This window comes from Callorhinus ursinus, unplaced genomic scaffold (genome assembly GCF_003265705.2).
Source record: "Callorhinus ursinus isolate GAN/ISIS: 27379988/994484 unplaced genomic scaffold, GSC_fseal_2.0 scaffold75, whole genome shotgun sequence".
In the NCBI taxonomy this organism is placed as follows: Eukaryota; Metazoa; Chordata; class Mammalia; order Carnivora; family Otariidae; genus Callorhinus; species Callorhinus ursinus.
The window spans coordinates 4,921,595-4,948,561 of NW_027397137.1; the positions used below are offsets into that span (position 1 = coordinate 4,921,595).

Here is a 26,967-nt window from a genome sequence, read left to right on the forward strand (position 1 = left end):
AGAATGCAAACAAGAGGGAGGCTTCTTATCAGTGAGATTGTTCGAAATGGTAAGTTCATCAGTTTGTTAAGGGCTACTGTAGCCTAGCAGCTTAAGTAACAGAAGTGTTTGGTTACAGTTTTGGAGGCTGGAAGTCTGAAACCAAGAAGTCTGCAGGGTTGGTTTCCTCTGGGGGCCGGGAGGGTGGCTGTGTCCAGGCGTCTGTCCTTGCTTTGCAGACGACTGTCTTTCCCGTCTCTCCACGTGGTGCCCTTCCCGCGTGTGTCTCCGTGTCCCTAGATTAGGGCCCACCCTGGTGACCTCATCTTCACAAGCTATGTCCGCTGTGCCGCTATTTCCAGATGTGGCCTCCTTCTGAGGCCCTGGGGGTCAGGGCCTCAGTGTGTGAATCCAGGGAGGACATGATCCCAGCCATAACAGTAAGCTGTCTTTATTTGCCAGGAGCTCTTGTAAAGCCCTGATTACTGCCGGGATTTGGGGGGATTAGAAGGGAGCTGTTCAGCCGTGTACAGTGAAGCGCATTCTAGCCGAGACCTGTTGTGCCAGGCACACGCTGGTGGTGGCAGTCTGTGCGTGGCCCCCAGCCTCCAAGCTCATGCGGGACCATAATCCGGAAAAGTGCGGTTCCTTTTCCCTGAGCAGCGGCGTCCATGCTGGTGGGTGGTGTTGGCGGTGGCCGTGGACCCTCCGGGGTCAGACAGGCTACGCCCGAGCCTGGTGTCCACGCCGGATCCTGCCTCGGTTCACCTCCTCTTGTCCCACCCCTCACTGAAGTCGCCACGAAGAAGCTTCGTGCCTGACGGCAAATGCTGGCATCCCTGGGGCCGCGGTCCCTGGGAAGTGGCGGAATGGTGGCCCAGCAACGGCCCGGCTCGCAGGGTCCAGGCTGTGGCCAGCAGCGGACCGCCCGGCCTTAACAAGAACAGTTTTGGGAAAAGAAGAAACTTGAAAAGGGAACGATGATAATTACTCATCATTTATTCTTTGTCATTTATTATGCCTTTATTTCCAGAAAGAGACTGGTTTCTTCTTCTCCTTTCGAATTTTGTAGAAGAAAAAGAAAATTGGAAGTATTTAATAATTTTATCTAATTTCTACTCTAAATTGTGATTATATTGTATTTCCAAGAATGAGTTGGCTTTTTTTTAAGTCAGGAAGTACTTTAGGAAGAGAAAACACATAAGATATTGAACCCCCTGTACCTACTAACCAGTGGAGGAATTAATTCATCATTATAGACACATTTGAAGCAAAAGAACTAGTAAAACTAAAAGCTTCTAAAAACCATGTAAATGGAAAAGGGAAGTGGGTGGAAGACAGTCCTGAGAGTATGTCATTTCTGAGCTTGTGCTGCCTGAGAGAGCACCTGAGGCCCATCTCGCGGGGGCCGCGTCTCACGGGGCCACACTTGAGATGTGCCCACTGAATTCAGATGTGTTCTCACTGTGAAAGGTGCATCCATTCAAAGATTTAGTAGAAAAAAAAGAAGAATGTAAAATATCTCATTAATGTTCTTTTATATTGATTAGAAGTTGAATGATAATATTTTGGATGTGAATTGGGTTAAATAAAATATAACTACGTGATTTTTGCCTGTTTCTTGTTGTTTTAATATGCCTGCTAGGGAATATAAAACTGAAGGTGTGCGTTGCATCTGTGGCCCACATCATGTTCCCACTAGATGGTGCTCATCATGATTCTCAGGAGCTTCATGGGGTGGAGGGAGACGACATGGGACCCCGGGCAGCCCCTCATCTCCGAAACCTACAGCTCCAGAGCGAGTGAGGTGGGTCTAACGTGTGTCTACCCGCCGGACCCCGTGCCTCCTTTGTGCAAATGCACTTGATACACAGAAAATGCTTACAACAGGGTCTGGCAATTACCGACCACCCGGTGAGTTTGCTATTATTATTACTAAAATATCCTGTAGTAGCTCCTTTACAGTGTAGGCAGGGATTGTGTAGATAGTCCACACCCAGAATTTTAAAAGGCTGTGTGTTCCACCGTGGAGATGCTTGGGCATGTCTACGCTAGGAGACAGAGTGGACCGCCCTTGCCTGTGGCAGGCGCGGCTGAGAGAGGCAGGGGGATGGGAGCCCCCCACCTCCCCGGGGCTGCGTTGTGTTGACAAGGCAGGGTGCATCTTCCTGGGCGTATCTCGTAGGTGGCTGCATTCCTGGAGGGCCAGTGGGTTTCTTCGGCCACAGGTCTGCGGTGGTCCGGGCCGCCTCAGTGCCGTGCCCTGGCTGGGCTATGGGAAGTTGCCACCCAGGTCCTCCTGTCAGCTCTGGCCTTGGGGACGGCAGGCTGGCCGCCAAGCTGCATCCCAGGCCCAGGCCCTGGACACAGGCTCTCCCTTGTTGTATGGACCGTGCATGCCTGTGCCACGGGAGCAAACACCAAGTGGCCATGGGGCCCTCCCGCCCCTCCCCCCACTCCGTGCTTCCCCGTCTTTCTCCGTCACGGGAGCGTCTGAGTGCAGCGATCTAGTAGTGCCTTTCTCAGTAAGTACGCTTTCAGCGGGAGAACACACCGTGGCGAGTGCCCCGGCCCCCCGGCTGCCTCTTCCTTGTCGCTGCTCCTCCTTCGGCAGTTTCTGGGAGGCTCACCTGTGCTTCCTGGTCTACGTGAGCCTGTGTGGCCGCGTGGCCCTTGCGGTCCCCGCCCCCGGCTGCGGGTCCGACCTCGAGTGGGGGCACCCCGCGGCGCGGACCGTGCCTGCCATCTCTCTCGTTCCCGCATCTGCCAGCCCTCTCCCTGTCCCCTTCACAATCCAGGTCACCAGAGCCTGGCACCAGGGCGCCAGTGTCCCCGACGGGTGGCCTCCGGAGCAGCAGCCCCCAGCCGACAGGCGCCTGCGGAATAACGTCCTGCCCCGAGGCTCTCTCCACTCTCGCAGGCCGCTGTCTGATGTCACTGATGTGGAAGGAGCCGTGTCGCCCTGTTCCACAGCCCTGCTGCCCAGGTCGCCCGCCGCGTGCAGAGGTGGCCGTCCCCAGGGGCAGGGGCTCGGGGGCTCGGCGGCACTGGGACTCCTGCTGCGGCTGTTTGGGGTGTCCGTATCTCCTTAAGCGTTTTGTCAATTATTCTTCCCAGGACTTTGTCCTTTCAGCTACATATGAAGTGTATTGCCGTAAAGCTGTTCGTAAACCCCGCTTGGTCTTAAAAAGCCCGCAGGATTGGGTTATTGTTCCTGACGTTATTCATGCGTCTATCTTGTCTCTTATCAAAACTGTCAATTTTATCGATCCTTTCAAAGAGCCAACTTTCTGGCTTTCTGTATAGTTTTTATTTCATTCATTTCTGCTTTTTATGTTATTAACTTCCTTTTTCATGTACTTTTTGTTTCTCTAACTTCTTGAGTCATGTTTTATGTCAATTGTTTTCAGCCTCTTAAAATTTTCTGCCGTACACTTAGGTGTAACCTTTGATCGCTGAAGTGTTTCAGCCTTTATAAGTTGTGATCGGAAATCCTTTTGTTACTATTCCATTCAGTGGATTTTTAAATATGTAAATTTTTTCACCATTGATAACTGTTTTGGATTTCTAAACCTATGGTGATTTTACCAAATATCTTTTTGTTGCCTTTTAAAATTATTATTTTATCTTTTTAGCTTCAGTGTATTGTGGTCAAAGAATATGCTCTGACTGATGCTTGTCTTTGGAAAAGTGTTGAGACTTGCTTTATGGCCTAGCATCTGCTTCAGTTTTGGAAATGTCCTATGTGTCCTTGAAAAGATTATATTCTGCACTTGGTGGGGACAGTGTTTTGTGTAGGTTCGTAAGGTTTATGAATCATGGTATTCCAACTGTCTATATCAGGTTGGCAAACCACAGCCCACGGGCCAAATCTCGCGGAGCAGGGAGCCCGATGCAGGACTCGATCCCAGGACCCTGGGATCATGACCTGAGCCGAAGGCAGATGCTTAACGACTGAGCCACCCAGGCGCCCCCCTGATGACCTGTTTAATAATCTAATATTTGTAATCCACATTTTCCACAGTCTTTTTTTCCCCTTTTTATTATGGAAATTTTCCAACATTTGTGTGATAGGGAGTAAAAGAACTTCCGGGTCCCATCATCCATCATCCTGTCAGGCAGCCCCAGTTAGCTACGTCTGCCAGTTTTATTCTCTCTGCCCACACACTTTTGCCAGAGTGATTTAAAGCAAATCCCAGACATTGTAGTTCATAAAGATTTCAGCATCCATAGTCTTTTTTTTTTTTTTTTACGATTTTATTTATTTATTTGACAGACACCATGAGAGAGGGAACACAAGCAGGGGGAGTGGGAGAGGGAGAAGCAGACTCCCCGTTGAGCAGGGAGCCCGACGTGGGGCTCGATCCCAGGACCCTGGGACCATGACCTGAGCCGAAGGCAGATGCTTAACGACTGAGCCACCCAGGCGCCTGCCACCTGTTTTATAAATAAAATTTTATGGGATCCCAGAGACACTCATTTATTTCCGTGTCGTCCGTGGCTGTTTTGCGAGGACAGAGTTGAGTAATTGTGGTAGAGACCATTTGGCCTAAAAAAAACTACAGTATTTCCTGTCTGGCCCTTTCCCAGAACCTGTGTGTGCCTCCTCGTCCTTATTGGTGTCTTTCTTAGATGTCCCTGCTCTATCAGTTAGGAAAGAGGTCCAGTTATCTCTGCGGATTTGTCTTATCCTTGCACTGACATCCACTTGCTTTATGCATTTGGAGGCTGTGGTGTTAGTGATACAGTTTCTAAACTGTTGTATCCTTCTGTGGCTGCAGTGTCTGCTTCGCTGAAGATGCTTCAGGCTTTACCTCTACTTTGAAATTCACATGTGGAACCAGCAGCTGTGGGTGAGCACGTGGCTGCAGAGCTCCTCTTGCTTTTAACCTTTCTGTCTCTTTATATCATAGATGTGCCCCAGAAGTAGCATGATTGAAGTTTTTTTAAATTGAAGTTTGACAATGGTTTTTTTAAAGTCTGACAATCAATTAAATTTTTTTTTTAAACTGGAGCCTTTATCCAGTTTCCTTTAAATGTAATTACTGATGAATTGAGTTTTGGTCTGCCACCTTGTATTTTGCTGACTGCTTTATCTGTGCCGTGTTTCCCCCTTCCTTCGCCTTCCTTGCTTTTTTTTTTTTTGAGGTAATTACTGATCCTTTCATTTTTATGCCCTCTAGCAGTTTGGAAGTTATAGACTCTTCTTTTGATAGTTTCCCCAGAAATTACAACATTCATAGTTGTCAGTTATCTGACATTAACCAGTTTTTTACTCTTGGGGACGATCCAGGGACTCGGCACATGCCAAATGCCCCTTCCCAACACATGCGTGGTTGTGTGTTTAAGTTTTTTAACCTCACCAGACATTCTGTGGTATTACTTCTTGTTTCAAGTTTGTAGATGTATTTGCCACTCTCTTTGCATTTTATTCTGTTTTGCATCCCTGGTTTTCCATGTGAGAGCACTTTTCCTGCTCGAAGCCTGCGTGTGTTAGAGATTCCTTCAGCTTGATTCTGCTGCTGGAAAACCCTTCCCATTTCTGTTTGTCGGAAAGGCTGTTTGGCTTTTCAGAGCCATATTGCTGGTTGGAGACTTACCGGGTGGCAGGGGGGCCCTTCTAGCACGTTGAAGATCTACGCACGGGCCTTTGCCGTCCTTTGTATGCTAAGAAACCGTTGCCAGGCTCTCTCTCCTGTGAAGGTAATCTATCTCTTCTGTAGCTGCTCTTAAGATCAAAATTAAAAACCTTTGTGCTTCAAAGGAGACCATCAAGAAAGTAAAAAGATAAAACCCATGGAAGAGGAGAAAATATTTTCAAATCACATACCTGACAAGGGACTTGCATCCCTCTCACGAGTCCGGGACTGGGCTCTTGGCTTTGTTGAACGCTGGGAAGGGCTGAGGAGGAGGAGGGCCCTGCTGCCCCTGCAGCGTGGGCTCCGGCAACGCCCCGAGACAGCCTTCCCCTGCGCTGCGGCCCCCACGCCCCCCGCCTCCCCCCATCCCCATGCAGAGCAGCACCCTATCTGCCCCACATGCTGGAGCATCATCCGCTGGTCTGGAGACTTCTCAGGCACCTCCTGGCCTCCAGAGCTGCTTCTGCCTCAGCCCCAGCTCAGTGTCAGGAGAAAGGGGGCTTCGGGTGGTGAGCTGCTCAGGACAGGACGTCAGTGATGCTCCTGACCTCCCTAAATAAATCGGGAAGAGATCGTTAATTGAGAAGAAGAAGGGCCTTGAGTGTTGCAAGGTGTTTTCAGCACGTGGCGTGTCTTCAGGCACTGGCTTGTCTTTTTGCTAATTAGCTGCAGGCTCGCCATTCTCGGTTCACGTGGGCAGCGCACAATCCCAGCGTTCTTCTAAAATAGCAAACGGGCTTCTAATGAGATGCTTCCATTGACAGTGACTGATCCAAGACTGGAAAGAGAAAGGTAAGTGCTTTTGTTCTTTTCAAGAGCTGGCTTTAAGTTAGCTGCGTGGTAGCCAGGCCCATTCTGGTGACGTAGGTCCTGCCTTAGATTTACTTACAGCTCGGAGCTTCTCAGATCAGATACACCGTTTAAGTCCATTGGAGACGTGCACTTGGGATTAGTGGAAAACTGAATTAAAAATACAAGGTTTCAAAAAAAAAATTACAAGGTTTCACCCCCGACTTGTAGCCATGATGGGGAGACATGGACTGGATTTCACATCCTGCCTGAAGTAGCAGGAAAGCAAACGGGTGTGCAAGGCTCTAGGTTTCAGAAGCTGCACAGCAGGGCATGGGACAGTCGTCCCTGTGAGGGGAGCCCCTGGCCTCCCGAACTGTTGCCCACAGTGTCCAGCTGAGCACGGGGAGAAGGAGCTCAGGACCAGCTGGAGACAATCTGGCATCAAGGGGTTCCACCGAGGCTAGAATTTGTGGGGAGACAGTGGAGATGAGGAGATTGTGTAGAGACAGGGCTCTAGAGAGCTCAGGAGGGGGTCCTCCTCATCGTTGGGTGAGCGCTGATCTGTGCATATGCGTGCAGATATCACCAAGATGAGAGGAGAAAGTGCTGGAGAGGAGTAGGTTCTGGTCATTCACCCAGGGCTGGAAATGAAGTTTGTGTTCTCACCTGACCTCACAGTTCAAAGGGCGTGGGGTAGAGTCCTCAGAAGGTCATTGCCTTAGTCCTAGATGCGGCCTGCTCAGGACTCAGCTGACAAAGCTTATGGCAAGCCTTGAAGCATCAGACTGATTCTAAGTAATTTAACTACATCCCCAAGTAAAGCCTCACCAGAAGGGCTGCAGCAAATCAGCCTCCAACAACATCAAGTTCACAGTGTCTGGAGCCAGTCAAAAATCACTTGCCTTACAAATAAGTGGGACAACATAACCCAGAAGAGGAGAGAAATCAACAATGAGAAACAGATCTGGGTGGAACCGCATCTGTCCAGACAGTAGGATGAGCAGGTGAGGGTGTTAAAATGTCAATTATAAATACGCTCTGTGTGTTCAGTGACACAAAGAAAGTGTGAACAAGGAGAAAGCAGAAGGTATGGAAAAGACCCAGTGAGTCTTCTAGAAAATGCACTAGTGGGGTTCGGACTAGGTCAGACTTCGTAGAGACAAGATCAGTATTTGTGAAGAGATAGCCCCAGAAGCTTCCTACAGTGAAACCTGGAAAACAGTGGGGGTAAAAAAAGGAACAGAGTGTGGGTGGACCGTATCAGGTGGAATAGCATATGAAATTGAATTCAGAGAGAGAGGTGTGTGTGGTGGGAAATATTTGAAGAAAATAGTTAGAATTTTCCCGAATCTGATGAAAGCTCATTTCTAAGAAGCTCGACAAATCCAAGCAGAAGAAACAGGAAGAAAACAACACCAGTGCACATCGTAATCAACTTTCTGGAAATTTTAAAAGCAGAAAAATCTTAGAAGCACCCGGAAGCAAAACCCTACTATGCACAGAGGAACAAAGATGAATTCAGGGCGCACTTCCCATCAGAAGCTACGCAATCCCGATGATGGAGGGGCATCTTCCAAATACTGAGAGGAGGAAATCTTCAAGCTGCTTCTAAAGACAACAGAATATCTATCCAAAGTGGAGGCAAAATAAAGACTTTTCCGAGTTCAAAAGCTGAAAGAATGTATCTCTGGTGGACTCTCTTTAGGGACTGTGAAGGGGCTCCTTCAGGGAGGAGCCAGAAATTTGGACCTGAAGGAATGGAGAGCAGCAGAAGTGCAGGCAAGTAGAAAAGACCTTTGTCCCCTTGTGTTTAAAAAAACAAAACAAAACAAAAAAAACCAGATGATTTACTGTTTAAAGATAATAATGACATCTTGTAGTTTGCAATGTAAGTGGAAATAAAAGGTCTGCAACAATGTAGCACAAAGTCTAGGAGAAACAAAATGGAAACTGTTGTAAAGTTCTTAAAATGAACAGCAAGTGTTAAAATACTGGAAAGTAGACAGTGATGTAGTGAAGGTGTGTTGTAAACCCTAGGACAGCCACTAAGAAACAGCAGGGAGGTCTAGTAACAAGCTGTAGTAGAAATAAAATAGAATCATTAAAAAAATCATGAGTCCAGAAGAAGACAGAAAAAAGAAAAAATGAAGCAGAGAAATTCAGATGGGACAAATAGAAAGATGATGGCTTTAAATCCAGCCATAAGCCCAACCATCCCATCAGAAGCGGATGGCCTGAAAATTCCAAATAAGAGACATTTTGTCAGAGGTTGTCAGATCAAAAAGATTAAAGTGCTATCCACATTAAATATAAAGACCAGTTTATTTTTTTCATTTTTTAAAAAGATTTTACTTATGTATTTGAGAGCACATGCACAAGCACAGGGGGGTGGGGGAGGGGCAGAGGCAGAGGGAGATGGAGACCCTGCTGAGCAGGGAGCCCAACGCAGGACTCGATCCCATGACCCTGAGATCATGACCTGAGCCGAAATCAAGAGTTGGACACGTAACTGACTGAGCCCCCTGGGAGCCCCAAAAGACCCAGTTTAAAGGAAAAGGTTGGAAAGAGCTGTGCTGCACAAATGCAAATCCAAAGATGGTTGAGTCAGATAAGTTAGATTTCAGGATCAGAGGTATTTCCAGGAGTAAGAATGATATGTTATCCTGGTAAAGGCAGTCAGCTCATCAAGAAAACGTAACATATTGAATAGGTATGCCCTTAATAACAGAGCCTCAAAATACAAGTAGCACAAAATGATATACTTGAAAGGAGACCTGCAGATCCAGTCATAGCTGGAGACTTCAGCGCTCCTGTCTCAATAACTGATAGGACAAGTAGACATAACATCAGTAAAGATGTAGAAGACTCAGACCGTGCTATCACCCGACTCGGCCTGCTTGTGTTTATAGACTAGCACCCTACCTGGCGGCGGCAGCAGGACTCGCGTGCGTGCAGAACGTTCACCGAGACAGACCACGTTCTAGACAATAAAACAAGTCTCAGAACATGGAAAAGGACGCAACCATGCAAAGTATGGTCTCTGACCAACAGAGAATTAACTAGAAATCAGTGATTGAAAGATATCTGGAAAAATCCCCAAATACTTGGAAACAAAATAAGCACACTTCTCAATAGCCACTGGTTCAAAGAGGAAACCATTTTGAACTTAGTGAAAGTCAACACATAATGTGTCACAATTTGTGGAATGCAGGTAAAACAGTGCTTAGAGAGATTTATAGCATTAAATGGTCATACTAGAACATAAAACTTCTCAAATCGATGATTTTGGCTTCAATCTTAAGAAAAAGCAAACTAAAGAAAGCGATAACAAAGCAGAAATCAATGAAATAGAAAACAAACAATAGGGGAAAAAAACCCAAAAGTTGGTTCTTTGAAAGGATCATTAAAATTGATAAACCCCTAGTTAGACTGATCAGAAAAGAAAGAGAAGAGAACCACCAAAATCAGAAATGAGAGATGAGAAATTACTACATATCCCATAGGTGTTAAATGATGGCAAAAGAATATTCTGAAAAACTTTGGGGAAATTTTAGGACATGGATGAAATGGACAAATTCCTGAAAAGATACAAATCACTAAAACTTAAGTCAAAATAGGTAACCCGAATAACTTTGTATCTATTGAAAAATTGAATTTATATGTAAGTCTTTCAACAGAGAAAATGGTTGGTCCAGATGACTTCATTGATGAATTCTATCAGATATATAAGGAAGAAATAATACTAATTCTGTACAAGGTCCTCCAGTCATTGGAAGCGGATGGATGACTACTTCTCAACCCACTTCACGAGGTCAGCATTGCCCTGATACAAAACCAGGCAAAGACTGTAGACCAGTATCCCTCATGAGCAAAATCCTTCATGAATTAGAACATTTTAACAAGTCAAATCCAACAACATGTAAAATGGACACTGCATCATAACCAAGGGGGATTTACCCCAGGAATGCAAGATTGGTTTAACATTTAAAATCAATCACTGTAATTCACTGTATTAACAGACAAAAAAGAAAAACCATATAACTATCCTAATGCAAAAAAAAAAAAAAAGACTGTGACAAACTTTAATACTCATTTATGCTAAAAAACCCACAAGCGCTTAGCAGTCTAGTAGTGGGCATCTGAGTCTGATAAAGGGCATCCGTGCAAACCTACAGCTAGCACCATACTTAATGGTGGGAAACCAAGGGCTTTCCTTCTCATATTGGGAGCAAGGCAAGGATGTCTCACCACTTCTCAACATTATGCTAGAAAAGTGGCAAGAAAAATAAAGGATGTACGGAATGGAAAAGAAGTAAAACTATCTTTATTCATAGGTGGCATGATGGTTTATATGGAAAATCCTTAAAAATCTATTAAAAAGCTACTAGAAGAGGTGGATTTAGTGAATTTACAGGGTACAGGGTCTATCTAACAAAATTAATTTTATTTCTGTATACTAGCATTGACCAATTAAAAGCTATAATAAAACACCATTTATAAGAGCTTCAAAAATATGAAATTCTTATGGATAACTGTAAGCAAAAAGTATGCTGAGAAATTAAAGACTAAATGGGAAGACCTATAGTCTGTTATTGGCCAGAAGGCCCAATGGTAGTGAAATGTAAATTCTCCCAAAATTGATCTATAGATTCAGTGCAATCACAACCAAAATCCTGGCGAGGGTTTTTGTAGAAATTTACAAGCTTATTCTAAAATTTACACAGAAATCCAATGACCTAGAACCGCCAGGATGATTTTGAAGAGACAAAAGACTACCTGATTTTGGAGAATTCTCCACTGCTATAGCAATGTAGACATTATGGAACTGGCCAAAAGGTACACATGTAGATCAACGGGACAGAATGAATTTCAGAAGCAAACCCACACATTTATGGTCCATTGATTTCCAACGAAAGTGCCAGTGGGATTCAATGGGGAAAGGAGCCAGGACTCTTAGACCCCTGTATATACGTATATACACACATGTATACATGTGCGTTCGTTGTTCAAAAGCAACGAACCTTCGCCCTCCTTCATCCCCTATGGAGAAATTAACTCAAAATGGATCACAGACCGGAATGTGAAAGCTGAAGCTGTAAGGTCAACAGGAGAAGAAACGCGGTGCACACACACAGAGGGGGTGTTATTCGGCCTTAGAGATGACGCTTGGACCCACGTTACGGCCCGGATGAACCTTGACGACGTTGTGCTCAGGGACGGGAACCAGACACAGGAGGACAAAGCCCATGTGAGTCCACTTAGACGCGGGCCCGGGGACAGCCAGAGCCACAGGTCCCAGGAGTGGTGGGAGCGGTGCTGGGGGCAGACAGGTAGTGTTTCCTGGGGACAGAGTTCCTGGACGTGGACACTGGGGTTGGTGGCACAACAGTGTGGACGTACTGAACACCACTGACCTGGACACTTGGAAATGGTTAAGATGGGAAATTTCTGTATGTTTTGCCACAGTTTAAAACAAACTGAAACAAGAGCCACAATTAGCCAGTGAGCCTGGCCTTCTGCTTTGTGGACCCCAGGCTGGCGCGGTGCTGGAGAGGGGGCTGCGCCCACGGGGTCGCAGGGGTGGTGTGGGTAGGGCTCCGGGTGTAGGGGCGATGGGGGGCTTCTGCCTCCAGAGGGGCCGGAGGCCAGAGGCCGCTCTGCTTCACATCTCGGAGGCGGCCACCTTCAGCTGTCCCCGCGCCTGCCGGGGACGGGGAAACGTGTGACCTCCGGGTCTCTCTGGGTTTGTTCATTTCTGAGCCATCTGTTGGGCCCCCTTATCAGGCAGCGGGGAGGGAGGATAAGGGAGCGCCCCCTTATCAGGCAGCACTTGAAAGGGCCCCAAATAGGCCGTACCCCTGGTTTTGCCTGAGTTGGTGGCATCTTCGTGCACAGCTCTCAGCTTCCCTGGGCTGTGCTCCGTCTGATCTGGAGCTAATGGCACGTGCTCTGGCCAGTGTGGGGTTTTCCAGTCCTGCATCAGTAGTTGTGTTTGTGCCTCTCACTTTCAGACTTCATGTTGGAGCCCGTAAGGACGATTGTCCCACCAGCCCTGCTGCCCCGTGCCCCGGTGAGTCAGGAGACGGAGGTGCGGGGACATGCGTGCACATGTGTGTGTGTGCGTGCACGCGCGCGGTGATTCCGTTCCCTGGGATGGCGCTGGGCTGGGTCCGCGCCGGGATCTGGCGCTGGCTCTTGCTGGCAGGCGTGGGCGCCCAGCCACGAGCACACCCCCGCCTGTCCAGCCTCGATGGCACTGAGGGAATCACGGGAGGCCCAGCCAGGCCTTACTGCATCGTTGACTGATTTTCTTGAGGAGGTAGATACTTTAAAGGTTTCCTGTGACCAAAAGGGTATTTATTATAACCAGTCCCTGTTTGTCCAAAATCCAGTGATTTTGGTAATCTGGTCAAGTTGCTTTCCCCTTCTGTTCTTTCCCGGGCGTGATGAACTGAGTTAGAAACAGGGCCACGCTGAAAGCCACGCACGGTCCAGGGCCTTCTGTGGGGGCACAGTAGCTGCTAACACCCTCAGAGCTGCACCTGGACTTTGTTAGCAGACCTGGAAGGCCAGGAATCTGTCTGTCAGGAGACGGAGCGGTAGCCATCCAGCTTCGGCGTCCAGGGGTGGACAGGTGACCTGGAGGCCAGTGTGTGTGTCTGCTGTGAGGAGAGCCCATGTTTGCATGGGGCGGTCTGCTGCTGTGGGCCTCCCCCCCACCCCCGCGAAGCCCAGTGATAACCAGCGGTGTTGGGGGACAGCACCCAATCTAGTGGGTGCTGGTTCTTCTGGGCCTGAGGGTAGAGCCTGTGCCTCAGTGTGGCCTCCAGGGACCCGGACTCTCTCCCATCCTTCCGTGTCCCAACTCCCAGCACTCAGGGTCCTTCCTCTCAGGTTCCCTCCTGTGCCCACCCTCATTCCTGGGGTCTGCCACCGCTGGGTGACGAGTGACAGGTTCCTTTTCTATCAGTCAAGCCGTGAGCACAGGGCCTCTGCCTGCCTGGTCTTATTTGGGCCTGGGAGTCGGCTGTCTTTGCAAGAACTTTTTGCAGAGTCGAGGCCGGACATTGTGGGCAGGAAGTTTAACCTCCTGAGTGGTAATTGCAACAAACAGTGTGCTGATAGCTACCATTTGGTAGAACAAACAACTCTTAGGGTTTGAGTGGGGTTGATGGAGCCTCAGACTTTCTACACTTGGAGTCATTCATGGCTTGTGTAAAACATAGGCACCACTTTAGTTTTCAAACTAAAGTTACTTTGTTTACGGTCTCCTTAGAGTCAAATATTTCATTATGAGCCCTTGTTTGCTAAGCGGGGCTATAAATGTGATCCCCACGCTAACCTACCCGCTACTCTGAGCAGCTCATCTCCAGCGTTCTGAATCAGCAAAAGGTCATTTGCTTTTTCACTGTTGTTGAGTTCATAACACGGCTTGGGGTCTCGACTGTGAAATTGTTGCAAGCTACTGTTGTCTGCAGAAGGAAATCAAGCCATACTGTAGCCTCCAGTTGAACTCTTGGTGTATGCCTTTCCTTTGATTATGGTCTGGCCACCATGGCACAACGCTCAAGCCTGAGAGGTTCTCTCCCTTCTCAGGGCTCCGGCCAGGGGTGCTGGCCCCCCCGCGTGCCGCCAAGAGCCTTTGGATCCGTGAAGCATGTTGCATCGTGCATGGCAGGCATGTGTCCCTAACGATGGCTTTTCTGGGGGAGAGTGGCCACGGGTCACTGGCCATCAGCCAGACCTCCCCCAGCAAGATGGAATTTGGGGAGGGCGGAGATGGAACTCAGTTTGATCTCCCTCATTTCTCTCTCATTTCTGGGGTCGGGGACTGCGAAGTAACACTTGAGGCTGGCAGAAAGAAGGGGGGAAAAATGGCAGGTTGGGAGCATTGTGCTTTCCAGGCCTGGTAATAGCTATGGGACCCTCCCCAGATCTGATTTATAACCAAGCATCCAGTAAGATTAAGTCAACATTCACAAACCAAACGACTTTTAGGTGTGTGTGTGTATGTATACACAGTGTACCATTTTTTTGAAGTTTCAGAGGTAGAGGTCAGTGATTCATCAGTTGCATACAACACCCAGTGCTCATTCCATCACGTGCCTTCCTTCATGCCCATCCCCCACTTACCCCATCCCCCACCTCCCCTCCAGCAGCCCTCAGTTTGTTCCCTAGAGTTAGAGTCTCTTAGGGTTTGCCTCCCTCTCTGATTTCATCTTATTTTATTTTCCCTTCCATGCCCCCGTTCTTCTGTTTGTTTCTTAAGTTCCACATACAGGAAAGGTATAGCAAAACCAAACATAATAGAGATGATGGGCGACAGTGACCACCCCCCACAAAGCTGATAATCCGCAACATGGAAATAAAGCGAATCATTCGTTTATGACCTGACTGGCACCTCTCAGAAGATGTTGAAATACCTAATAAACACATGAAAACAGGTGTGCAACTTGATTAGTTATCAGAGAACTGAGAATTAAAACCCACCAATGTGGTGTCTATACAGAGCCAGGGTTGACGAGGGTGTGCAGCCGTGGGGCGCTGGTCCATCGTGGAATGTGACGTGTGCCCCAAAGAGGGCAAAGGGCCTCACCGATCACTCAAACCCGCTGTGGCCCACGTGTCCCGTGGACCTCAACCCAGGCCGTAACGCAGGGAGGCGCCTTCCTAGCTAAGATCGCAGAGGGCAGGGGGAGGGATTGCTCTCCAAGAAGGCAGGGGAAGTAGAAGGCCAGCGCACCTCCGGCTCCAGGTGCCTGGGGCTCTCGGTGTAGTTCCCACTGCTGTGTGAGGAGGAATTCTCGACCCTGCAGGTGCTATGAGGGGGCCAAGCAAAGGGTTCAGACTTTGACCGGCCAAGTTGTGTCTAGAGAAAGCAGATATCCTACAAGGTGAGCTTTTTTCCTGAAAAAACAAGTCTTATCAGTGCTCAGGGTAATTGGATAGACTGTTGTTACCACCGTAGAGACAAAAGGTTAGAACTTAACAAGGAAGCAAGGTAATTTTTTTTCTTAACATTTAAATTTTAATTATAAAAGTAATGCATGCTTATGAAAATTGAACACAGAACCAGATGTAATACATAATCAAGATTTCATTCTTTATTCCACTGCAAGTCCCAGTCTTTCCTGGCTGTGGTTGATCCTTCCAGAACTTGGAAAAATACGCATAAAAACATACATACATGCACAGAGTTTTCGAAAACACATTTATATGTGTTTATAATATATATCTGCGCCAATGATTGTGACTTGGCCTGGAAGTTTTTTACGACGTGCAGCTCTGCTTCATTTCGAAGACTTCCTTCTGCATGCATGTTCTGGAGCATGCGTGTGTAAACGTGCATGCACACGCACCCACACACTATAGGAAATGTCTGCATTACTGTTTCAGAGCACAGTTACCAGTTATTGGTTGATTAGAACCAGAGTACGCTCTCCAGACTGGCAGTGTGTGTGCATGGCCCTCAAGGGCTTGCGCTACACTCTTTCCTGTACTGAGCGGCGGGCCGGGGTTCAGGTGAGCACAGTGGAGGCAGCGTCCACGGAGGGTGATGATGGGCCTCAGGGCTCTGCAGCATCGAAGCCCCGCCGGGCTCCTTGAGCATGGACTTTACCTCCTGCAGCTTTGGCCCAAGCTCTCCCTTTCTGTCCCCATGCGGCTGGTGCTGTGTGTAAGTGGCTTTGGAGCTGAGAGATTATCACCTTGCAGGAAAGACGGAATGAGTATGTAGGATATTTCAAACGGACTCTTACTTTATTGAGTGTTTTTGTCAGGAAGTGAGGTTGAATTTTGTTAAATTACCAGCCCAGCATTCTTGTTAAAGAGATATAAAGAATTTTATTGATTTCCCGATATCAAACCATCCTTGCATTCATGGACCAGACCCCACTTGGTCATGATGTATTGTCTTTTTAACGTGCTGTTAGATTTAGTTTGCTAATAATTTTTTTTACCAATTTTTGTATTCATATTCATAAGCAAAGAGCAGTGGTTCTTGAACTTTTGTTCTCTTTACTCTCTTAAAATTATTGAGGACTGCAGAGAGCTTTTTGTGTGTCCGTGTGAGTCCTCTGTCTTGTAGGTCTCAGCTGGGGGTGATTGCGCCTGTCACCACCAAGGGGACATTTGGCAACTTCAGGAGATGTTTTTGGTTAACACAGCTGGTGGTGCAGGGTGTCGTTCCTGGCAAGCAGTGCGCGGGCAGGGACGCTGGTGGAGAGCCTGCCATGCACAGGACAGCTCCTGGTCCGAAATCTCAGCAGTTTCCTGGTCGAGAAATCCTACTGTCCATGTAGACTATCTTAGAAATTAATCTTGAGAACATTTAAAAATATTTATTTATTCATCCATTTAAAATAGAAGCAATAAACTGATTACGTGTTAACATAAATAATCTTTTCTTATAAAGAAAAACTACATTTTCCACAGCTGAACCCAGGGAGTGAGGAGAGTGGCACAGTTTTATATTTTTACGAGTCTCTTTCATGTCTGGCAACAGAGGAAGCAGCCAGAATCAGCTGCTTCTGAATTCAGTCTGTGTTGTTTGGTTGAAGTACATAAAGACAGTCCTGCCTCATCAAGACATACTGGGAAAACAGGGGACTTCTGTGTCCCCTGCTGGGGGCTCGGGGACCCCAGGCTCCTTGCATCACACCTGGGAGCCATCGATGTAGACAGGCTTCCTTCTGTGTTCCTTCTCCCGTGTGCATTTAGTGCCATGCCGTCTTCATAAAAGGCATCTGGACTTTTTCTGTCTTCCTCTATGTTCTGGAAAAGGTTAAATTGTATGAAGATAATCTGTTCTTAGAGGATTGGTAGAATTAACTTGCAAAATCATCTGAGTTTGGCATCTTTCATTAGAAGTAACTGACAGATACCTTTTCATTCTATAAAATAAGGTCTGCTTTGGGGCGCTTGGGTGGCTCAGTGGGTTAAGTGTCCAACTCTTGGTTTCGGCTCAGGTCATGATCTCAGAGTCGTGTGATCGAGTGCGCTTCGGGCTCTGTGCTTAGCGGGGAGTCTGCTTGGGATTCTCCATCTCTCTCTACCCCTCCTGCTTGCGTGCTCTCTCTCTCTCAAATAAATACATAGATCTTTAAAAAAAATAGTTCTGATTGGGGTGCCTGGGTGGCTCATTCGGTTAAGCGTCTGCCTTTGGCTCGGTTCATGGTCCCAGGGTCCTGGGATCGAGCCCCGCATCGGGCTCCCTGCTTATCAGGAAGCCTGCTTCTCCCTCTCCTGCTCCCCCTGCTTGTGTTCCTACTCTCGCTGTGTCTCTCTCTGTCAAATAAATAAATGAAATCCTTAAAAAAAAATTAGGTCTACTTAAAGTTTCTTTTTTGTGGTCCCTTTCTTTGTAAATTTTTTCCTTCTAGAAAATATCCATTTCATTTAGGCTTTCAAATTTGTTTGCACAGACATGTGCAGTTATTTCCATGATTTAAAAAAAATGTTTTCTTTTGATGGTTATTCCCTATTTTCTTATTTTGTGTATTTTTGTTCTACTTTTTCTTCATTATTTTTTATTGCTATGGGTGACTTAACTGTTTTATTTTTTTTTCAAGTTTCGCTATTAATTAGAATTTTTTTAAACACACTGTTTGTTTTTACTTTTATTAATTCCTTCCTGACTTCGTAATTCTCTTTTAGCTTTTCAAGTTGGAAGCTTGATTCTATTATTTTCATGCTTTCATTCCTAAAGACTTAAATACCTAATGTGATAACTTTTCTTCTAAGCATGGCTTCAGTTTCATTGTGCTTTTTAGAGACCGTATACTTTTGGTTTCTATATCCCCTGGGGAGAACTAAGAGGAGCTTGGTCACCTCTCAGGGGAAAGGCCCTGTTTTTGGATCTTGTTATTAGTTGCTAGCAAACATTGTCTGCGCTCCAGATACAATTTGGAACTTGTTGATTATTTCTTTGTTGCTTAATACATGAATGTCCCCCTAGGCAGGTGAAAGGAGGTGTGGCTTCCCTCACCAGTGACAGGATTAGCGCCAGAGCCTTAGACCCACCTCCTGAGCCTCCCTGCTCACCGACCTTCTTGACCACCGTTCTTCCTCGGGTTGGAAGAGACGGATCCGCGTCTCCCATTACTAGAGTGCTGTGAGTTGTTCTTTTGTTTGGTTGTGTTTTTGTCTTTGGTGGTGGTGACCTGAGAGCTGGGAAGGTGCACTTCACCTAGTCCCAGCCTATCGCGTGTCCCTGTGCGCGCTCACCCTTCCTGGTGGCTCGGGCACGGCCCCCACCTGTCTCTCCAGGGCCGCCTGCCTCAAGCCCATTTTACCATCTTGCTTCATTACTGTGGCCTTCTTGTGCGGGTGTTTGAGCATCATGTCTGTGGCCCCGAGTTTCTGTCTTTCTGTGACTCAGTGTTTGGGCTTGTCTGTCTCTGGCACATCTCGCAGACGCTGGGCTCACCGGCTGTTTGTCCTTGTGATCGCTGGGACGTGTGGACTCCCAGCATCACCATGGCCATCACCTTCATCCTCACCCCTCGTTTTACTGCCTTCTCTTGAGCTGACGTCCATTAGCTCGTCTACCCGCTGTGCCCTTGTGGTGTCCTCACAGCATCGGCACGCGTGGTTGGCCTCACTCAGGCTCATCGGTGTCCCTACTTTCTTCCTAAATACCGTAAAGACCTTAGAACCAGGACTTTGATTCTGCAGTGTTTGCAAACCCTCATTTCCTGGGCACGCAGCACCGAGGTGTGTGCACCTGTGTGCTCTCCCTGGGTCCTCACACGGTTCTGGACATGGGCTTTGGGAGCCACCTGCAAACTAGGGTCCTGGAGCCCGGAGAAGTGGCCTTGGAGCAAATTGCAGGCTGGCTTGTTGCTTCGTGTGCGTGGCACTTGCTAGCCCCACCTCTCCCAGGATGCAGGCCACATGTGTTTATTCTGTTACACGGCTGTGACCACAGACGGCCTGATGGGTGCGTGTTAAGTCCACGCTGATAGCTTCTTGCCACGTTCCCCCACCAGCAACCCCGAGCACGGGGACCCTTCCCCCAGCGGGCAGGTGCGCCGTGGATGGCTCGGTGCTCATGTGTGTGCATCTTCCCGCATGAGCGTGGGACTCTGGGCTGAGCTGCTGGTCCGGTCCCCGCAGGGATACTAAGAACTTGACGAGGCATTGGACTTTAGCATGGCAATGAACAAATTTAGAATGCTTCAGTTATCCAGTGCCTTTGACAAGTTGTTCTCAGTGGTAACAAAACACTAACAAAACACATCAAAAGGCTGTCCTTTTGATGATCAGTAATTAGCTCCCTGCCGCTGATTCTCGGGGCTAAGATTTCCCAGGATGGTGTTCATTACTGTGTCACGAGAGTGTTGGGGTGGGCCAGGCCTGGACTTGGGACGAGCGTGGTAGAGGACGCGCTGCAGGGACAGGGACATTGTGGCTGACCCGCAGAACGTGCAGTGCCACGATATCTTCTTGCTGATTTCTCTGGACCTTGATGCTGTTTTGTAAAGGTTTACAAGAGGACATAGGCTTCTTTATTTGGGCTAAATTCTGTCGAATGAAGATTTTCCCTTTTGTAGATTAAGCTCCTTAACCCGTGATGTCAGCAGAAGGAGAGGGCCCCTCAGGTGAGGAGGGAGGCTTTGGCTCTTGGTTCCAGTAAGATGTCCAGTAAGCGCTGGGGTGTTTTCTTTGCTGTGTGACTCAATGCTGCACGTGCTAGGGACACAGCACAGCTGGCAACGTGTCCTGGCTTTTTCAGAAGTCAAATTGCATATAAAGAACTGCGCCTGTTAAGGCTTTGAAAACCCAAACAACTTTGAAGTGAAGACAGACTTTGCTGGAAAGTTTCCGTTGATCCCTGGGTTTGGAGCTGTGGTGTCCAGTTCCAGTGGTTTGTCGGCGAAGGGTGGGGACCTGGATCACCACTGCCGTGGACTTGCGAAGGCCCCCAGGAAGTGTCCCTAGGAGGTCAAGTCTCCAGGTGGCCGGGGAGAGGGCAGGCTGCCCTACCCTGCCATCAGGTAGCGTGGATCTCATTTAACAATCTACTGACTTTGGCGGAGGGCCTGCCACTTGCCAGGCGCCCCTCTGTGGAGGGCACGGGCTGTGGGGGACGTGACCCAGACACACGTGAGGGCTGCATTCCAGGGGGTAGTAGGGAGGCAATGGTCGTGAACAAAATTTCCATGATCTTCCCGGGGCAGAGAGAGCCTGGTGGATTGCAGGGGACAGGCATGGAGGTCAGGAGAAGGTGCTGGGGCTCTGTGGCCAGATGGACACTGTGGCCCCGGCTTCAGAGGTGCCCGCAGGACCTCACAGGTGTCCTGAGCTCCAGGGCTGTCCCGGAGGAAGTGAGCTGCCACGCCCACTATTGTGGGTCCTAGATGTATGCATGGCATGTGTGCCACACACACGCACGGCACACGCATACCCACAGCACACGCACCGCACGCACAGTGCACGCACACGCACACCCATAGCACAGCACACGCACATGCACAGCACACGCACACACACCCCCACAGCATATGCACCACACACGCACAGCACAGCACACGCATGGCACACCCACGGCACACGCACGGCACATGCACAGCACACACACACGCACAAAACACACAAAGCACATGCACAGCACACGCACATGCACAGCACACACAAAGCAAACACAGCACATGCACAGCACACACACAGCACACACACATGCACAGCACACGCAAGGCAAACACAGCACACACACAGCACACGCACAGCACACACACAGGATATGCACAGCACACTCACAAGCACAGCACACACACAGCACACGCACATGGACAGCACAGCACACCCACAGCACACGCACAGCACATGAACATGCAATCACAGCAGACGCACAGCACACGTGGCACACACACGCATAGCACACTCACAAAGCACATGTGGCACGCACATGCACAGCACACCCGCACAGCACAGCACATGCACACTCCCATACACATCACACATACACACTACACACAACACGCACACACACACCACACACAAAGCTTTCTTTACAAACAAAGATCTGAAACAATTTGGCGAATGTGTCATCTCCATGGTAGGTGCACGGGTGCGTGAGATGTTGGTTTTTATGTTTGACTTTCCAAATTAAAAATAGACACCCATGCCACGAGGGGCGGTGTAAGACATCACTGAGGGCTCTGTCCCGGGGGCAGAGCCCTCTGTGTGGTGGAAGGGGCTGCTGAAGGCTCTGCTGCCGGCAAACCTTGGGTGAAGTGGCTTCTTGTGCGACCAGCAGAGGGGGTGGGGGGGGGGGGGGGGAGTGCGGCCCTTGGGGGGCTGAGCGTGGAGGAGCCTGTCCCTTGTCAGGTACTCTGAGCTGGGCCCTGCTTGGGGAGGGAGCCCCTGCTCGCCCTCCCCACGTGCAGGAGAGTGTGTTCCCGAGAGAGCCGGCTGCCCCTGCCCAGCAGCATCGGGCTGTGGCATGAGGAGCAAAGGAGCCAGGAGAGCAGGGGTGCTTCGAGGAGGGATGGGGTGCGCCGTCCCTGGGAGCCGTGCTGGGTGCAGCCTCCGAGCTGTCTATGGACAGAAGCTCCCCTCCGGGACCTGTTCCAGTGTGGACCCCGTCCTTCTACCACAAGGACGAGACCTGGGATTGGGTGCGTCTCCGTATTCGTGAACTGGGGTGGGGGCTAGCAGCTCAAGATAGTTTTCACTGACGCAGGACGCCTGTGCTGCGGGGTTCTACGTCCGTGAGGGGCAGGCTTGGTCTGCGTCCCAGTGTGGTGACAAACCAGCACAGGCCAGTTTCTCTCCCATTGCTAGCAAGCCCGGGGCAGCCCCGGCAGCAGCTACCCGGACCACAGAGACCAGCCTCCCTCTGACCTTCTCCTCTGCCTGCAGCTTCTGGCCCCCTGACCACAGCTGGCTGGTCTCAGGAGGGCTGCTTCCCCCAGGCCCTTTCATCTGCATTCCAGGCAGGAAGGAGAAGGGCATGTCTGGGCCATTTCCTAGTGGCTTGTGTCTCCCAGGCCAGACACTGCGGCCCCGGTCATGGGACTGGGACCCTCCCTGCTTGGCCGGCGGTGGCCTGCCTGACAGGACATCTGTCCTGTTGGTACAGAAGTGAAGGACAGTGGACTCTGGGTCGACCGCCCACTCCTTCTGACCATGCAGCAGAGTAGTCCATATTCCAGAACCTTTGGCCTGAATTTGATGGAAGGAGTGTCTTGTCCCATGTCCTTGGGTCTCCTCCTCACTGTGCCCCACACACATCAGTGGTTCTACCCGGGTAGACTTGCCTTTCTGTTTTTCGGCGTGGGGGGCTAGTCAGGTCCTGGCTTTCGGTCTCTGTGGAGATAAAAAGGAGAGAGGCCACAGCCTCTGTCTCCAGCAGGGCTCTTCCCCCGTCTCTCACCAGGCTGCCCGAGGCCACACTGCTGTCTGTTTCTGCCTCCTGGTTACCCAGAGTGTAGGTCACTGGTGAAAAGATCACCCTGGAGAGCCCGCCCCCTGCGGCTCCGACGGGGAGGGGCTGAGGGCTGGTTAAAAGTCAGCGCCTTCCGTGCACTCCGTTGCTTTCGAGTGACCGCCTGGCTCGCCTGGCCCAGGGGACCCCAGGTAAGCACAGGCTGTGTCACTCCCCCTCCCGCAGAACCGTCGGCCTTCCCCACTGAGCAGGGGGCCCCGTGCCCCGTGCAGCTGCTGGGCAAGCCTGGGCGTGAAGGGGCCCCCCTGTCTGCGAGTCCACACCCTCCGTGTGTTCCCGGGACAGCAGGGCTGGGCACCAGGTTACTTACCCAGGGAGCCCCCACCTTTGCTCAGCCTGTAGGAGAGTCCTCGTGGCTCGTCCATCCTAACCCTGAGCTCCAAAGCAAAGGTGAAGCCTCTGGGTAAATAAGATGTTGTTTGGACCTGTCTTCGGGCCGTCTCCAGGGCTCGGGACCCCACACAGGAATCTGTCAGGCCACAGAGTGCTCTCTGGGTCTGTATGTTCTCCCTGCTCAGGGAGCCAGAGGCTGTTGTCTGCCACAAATGTCACTTGAGTAACCTTTGGCAGAGCCAGACAGTCCAATGTCCGGCGTCACAGCCACACACGGCTGTTGAGCCCTTGGAAGGGAGTGGCTGAGTCAGGAGACAGTGGGGGTTAGCGCCCAGGCTTCACGGACCTGCAGGAAACACAGTATGAGTGGCTCCTCCAAGCCTTTATTATTATTATTATTATTTATTTGAGAGGGAGAGGGGGCGGGAAGCACAGAAGCAGAGAGAGAGAGGGAGAAGCAGTCTCCGCGCTGAGCAGGGAGCCCAACGCGGGACTTGATCCCAGGACCCTGGCGTCAGGACCTGAGACGAAGGCAGACGCTTAACCACTGAGCCACCCAGGTGCCCCGCTCCTCGCCTCTTTAATATCGTATGTTGAAAGAATGGTATTTTGGCTACATTGGGTTAAATCAAATACATCATTAAATTAACTTCCCCTTTTGCTTTCGCTATTTAATGCAGCTACAAGAACGTGTACATTACCTGCGCGGCTCGCTCTTTCCCTTGGCCGACCCGCCATGCAGCGCTAGCTTGCGACACGCGTTCCCTCTTGGCTCCCTTCTTCAGTGCCTGTGAAAGCTGGAGGGTTCTTACGTGCTCCTGACAGAGAGGGGGCTGATTAGCTGTCAGTTCTGCTTTCCTTGGGTGGCAAACTGTTTCTTTAACTGGCAGGTTAACACACGCAGGACAGGAGCCCGCAGCTCTGGGATGGGGCAGAGGCACAGTTTTACTGGGGATGCCTGAGGCTGGGCTCCGCTGTTGTCTGTCAGGGAACGGGCACGTGCACGGGGACAGACGTGGACCAGTAAGTTCTTAGGTTGGGGGGTTGCTGCAAGGGAAGCACCTGGATGTTTATGAGAGAAGAGTTGTCTGCAGTCTTCCTGGAGGTGAGCTTCTGTGAGCTGCAATCAACTGGGAACAGGTGGGTGTGTTCGGAGCCAGCTCCGGGCTCACCAGCAGTCCCATGGGAGGCGGCGGCAGGCGGACGGACAGCCCGGCCCCAGGGTGCAGAGGCTTTGGCACAGGCCCCACTCCAGGCACAGGAGACAGGAGATAAAAACATTTGCTCATGAATTTAGTTGCCTGCTCCCTTCCATTGATTTGTCCATTTCACCATCGGACGTTTGGTGACTGTTGCCACCGGTACCCAGAGGGGGAGTGGGAAGGGGGTGCAGAGCAGTACAGGGTGTGGGCTGCCCACTCAGGTCGTTGGGAGGCCAGAGGGGGGGGTAGGAGAGCAGGGACTCGGGGGTGCAGCACGTGCCTACCCTGGGACCCCCTCGATGGAGGAGTTGTTGGCCATTGTCTGTGTCACTCACCCCACACACCGCCCGGCAACACAGTGCCCATGGCCCCCAGCTCCGGCTTCTTTACGCGGAGTGAGAACTCCCAGCTCCCGGGGACTAGGAGCAGAGTCCGCAATACCCGTCTGTTCTTTCCCTCCTGACACTTGTCCTTTCTCTCCCGTGATTTGATGGCTAGCTCCTTGTATTTGCAAATGAGTCCAGAGGATTCAGCCTGATGCCAGCAGGAATGACCACTTGGACCTCCCTGTTTTGCAGGGGTATTTCCTCAGCTCTGTTGTTGAGTGAAGCTGCGCAGCAACACCCGCAGCTACCCAAACTGAGCCTGAGCACAAACAGCCTGTTCTCCCCGAACTCGCTGCTGCTGGAGGGCAGCCCGCCGGCGGCCACGGGAGGGGTTTCTGCTGTGCGCAGAAAGTGTCTGGGGCCAGTCAAACGCCTCCCGAGGAAACCAAAGCAACAGAATGAGCTCAAACTATGGCAGATGTCCCCACGGCCCAGGAATGGACTGAAGCCCCCAGGGAGGGCTGAGGCCGGGGCCGTGGATGTGCTGCCGGGGGGTCCTGCCAGCCCCTGCTGGGAACCAGGGCTGGTGCGGGGTGTCCTGCTGCTGAGGGGAGCCAAGTGGGCAGGAAGGACACCACCTCTGGACCTTTCAGAACAAGCCAGGCGTTGGCTGGCCCTCCCTCCAAGTGTGTATCCCCAACATCGCAACACAGCAAGAGCCCCAAGCGGCTTCCTGTCCCTGGTCTAGACCGAACCTTCCGACGGCCATGGGGCCGCCACATGGGGAGTGGAGAGCAGGCTCTGCAGAGCAGCACAGACCCCCTAGTCAGGGTCAGGGTCCTGAGAGCGGTCTGAAAGCTGGCAGGACACAGTCTGCAACCAGAGCTGGACTTCTCTCCAGATGAAGCTTGTTTCCTGAAGCAGTTTGGAAAGACTCCGTAAAAGTGTGGCTGTTTCGGATGCACGAGCCTGGCGTAGCCTCAGCCGTGACACAACGCTGGCTGGGGGGAGGGCCTGATGGATGGCACCTCGTTACCCTGTCTGGTGGAGTTGCGTGTAGTGCACGGGCGCCCCACAGGCCAGTCCCAGGAGGGCGGGGTGGACACAGGACCACTGAGTGCTCTGTGGACGGTGCAGACCGGCAGCCCTGGGAGGGGACCGGAGGGCCAGATGCCGTCTCCCGGGCACCAGAACACGCACGTCCATCCGCACAGGTGCCACGGCTGGTCTGTCTGACCCGCAAACACCAGGGTGGACTGAGGGCACCCACAATTGGGAGGGAGCTGGAGGGCTCGCATTTTAGCCCCGGAGCTGGGGACGAGTTAGCTGTATGTGGGCTGTTTATGGTGCGCCTGTCAGTGAGGATGTCTTCGAAGCACAGGTCAACAGGAACGTGCCTGGTGCCTGAGAGAAGGTTTCTGGTCATCTCGTGTCCTGGCAAGGTAGATGAGGTGAGCCGGCTGCATCGGGGTGCTCCCCACAGAGCCCAAGCACAGTGCAGAAGGAAGTAGCCGTGAGGGAGCGTGGTGGCGTCGGGCAAGACCACCAGGGTCGTTGTGCTGGGTCTCAAGTACCTGTGTTCACAGCTGGTCTGCTTGAGTCAAACGGGATCTGTGGGCACATTTTATGTCGATCCAGGTGTGTGGCCTGGATAAGGGCGAAGTGGTGGGTGCTGCTGGGCTTGGAAGACCAGGCAGGGCTGTGATAATCTCTTGTAAAGATTATAAAAATAACACTACTCATTTTCAAAAATAAAGGATGTTAGATTTCTTTCCCCAGTTCCCTGCTGCATCGCAGCGTCCCGAGCCCGGGCTGCTGAAGCAGGGAGGGGCCAGAGTGGCGCTTGCCGTTGGGTGTGGGTGGGTGACGCAGTGCCCAGCGGGGTCACTGAGAGCAGAGCACCTGCAGCTGAGCACCTGGGCAACGCTGAGTCCCTGTCCTCTGTCAACTGTCACTCTGTTATCTGTGCTGTGACCCGCCAGACTCTGGCAGACTCTGGGCACGAACCAGACGGTGACATCCACTGTTGGAGGTGCCCCTGGCAGAGTCCCACGGGCCGGCCGCTCATCAACAATGCACATGCAGTTCTCACACTTCTGGAGGCCGGGAGTCCAAGATCAAGGTGCTGGCAGATTTGGTGTCAGGGAGGCCCCTTCCTGCTTCACAGCTGGTGGCTTCTCGCTGGGTCCTCACGTGGGGGAAGGGCGAGGCCGCTCTTGGGGTCTCTTTCCTAAGGGCAATGATCC

General features: G+C 50.6%; 1 protein-coding gene across 4 annotated transcripts in view; it reads left to right on the plus strand.

The window, feature by feature from the left end:
- Window positions 1–26,967, plus strand: part of AGPAT3 (1-acylglycerol-3-phosphate O-acyltransferase 3) — an 87,516-nt gene that overhangs the window by 14,826 nt on the left and 45,723 nt on the right. Inside the window, exon 2 of one of the 4 annotated variants that reach the window (XM_025863385.2) lies at window positions 1,625–1,786. The exons of 2 other annotated variants lie outside the window; for them this stretch is intronic. The gene's annotated coding sequence lies outside the window, so the exon portion shown is untranslated. Of the gene's footprint in view, window positions 1–1,624; window positions 1,787–22,882; window positions 22,992–26,967 lie in introns of those variants that run through there. One more of the 4 variants, XM_073887104.1, reaches the window with a different exon arrangement.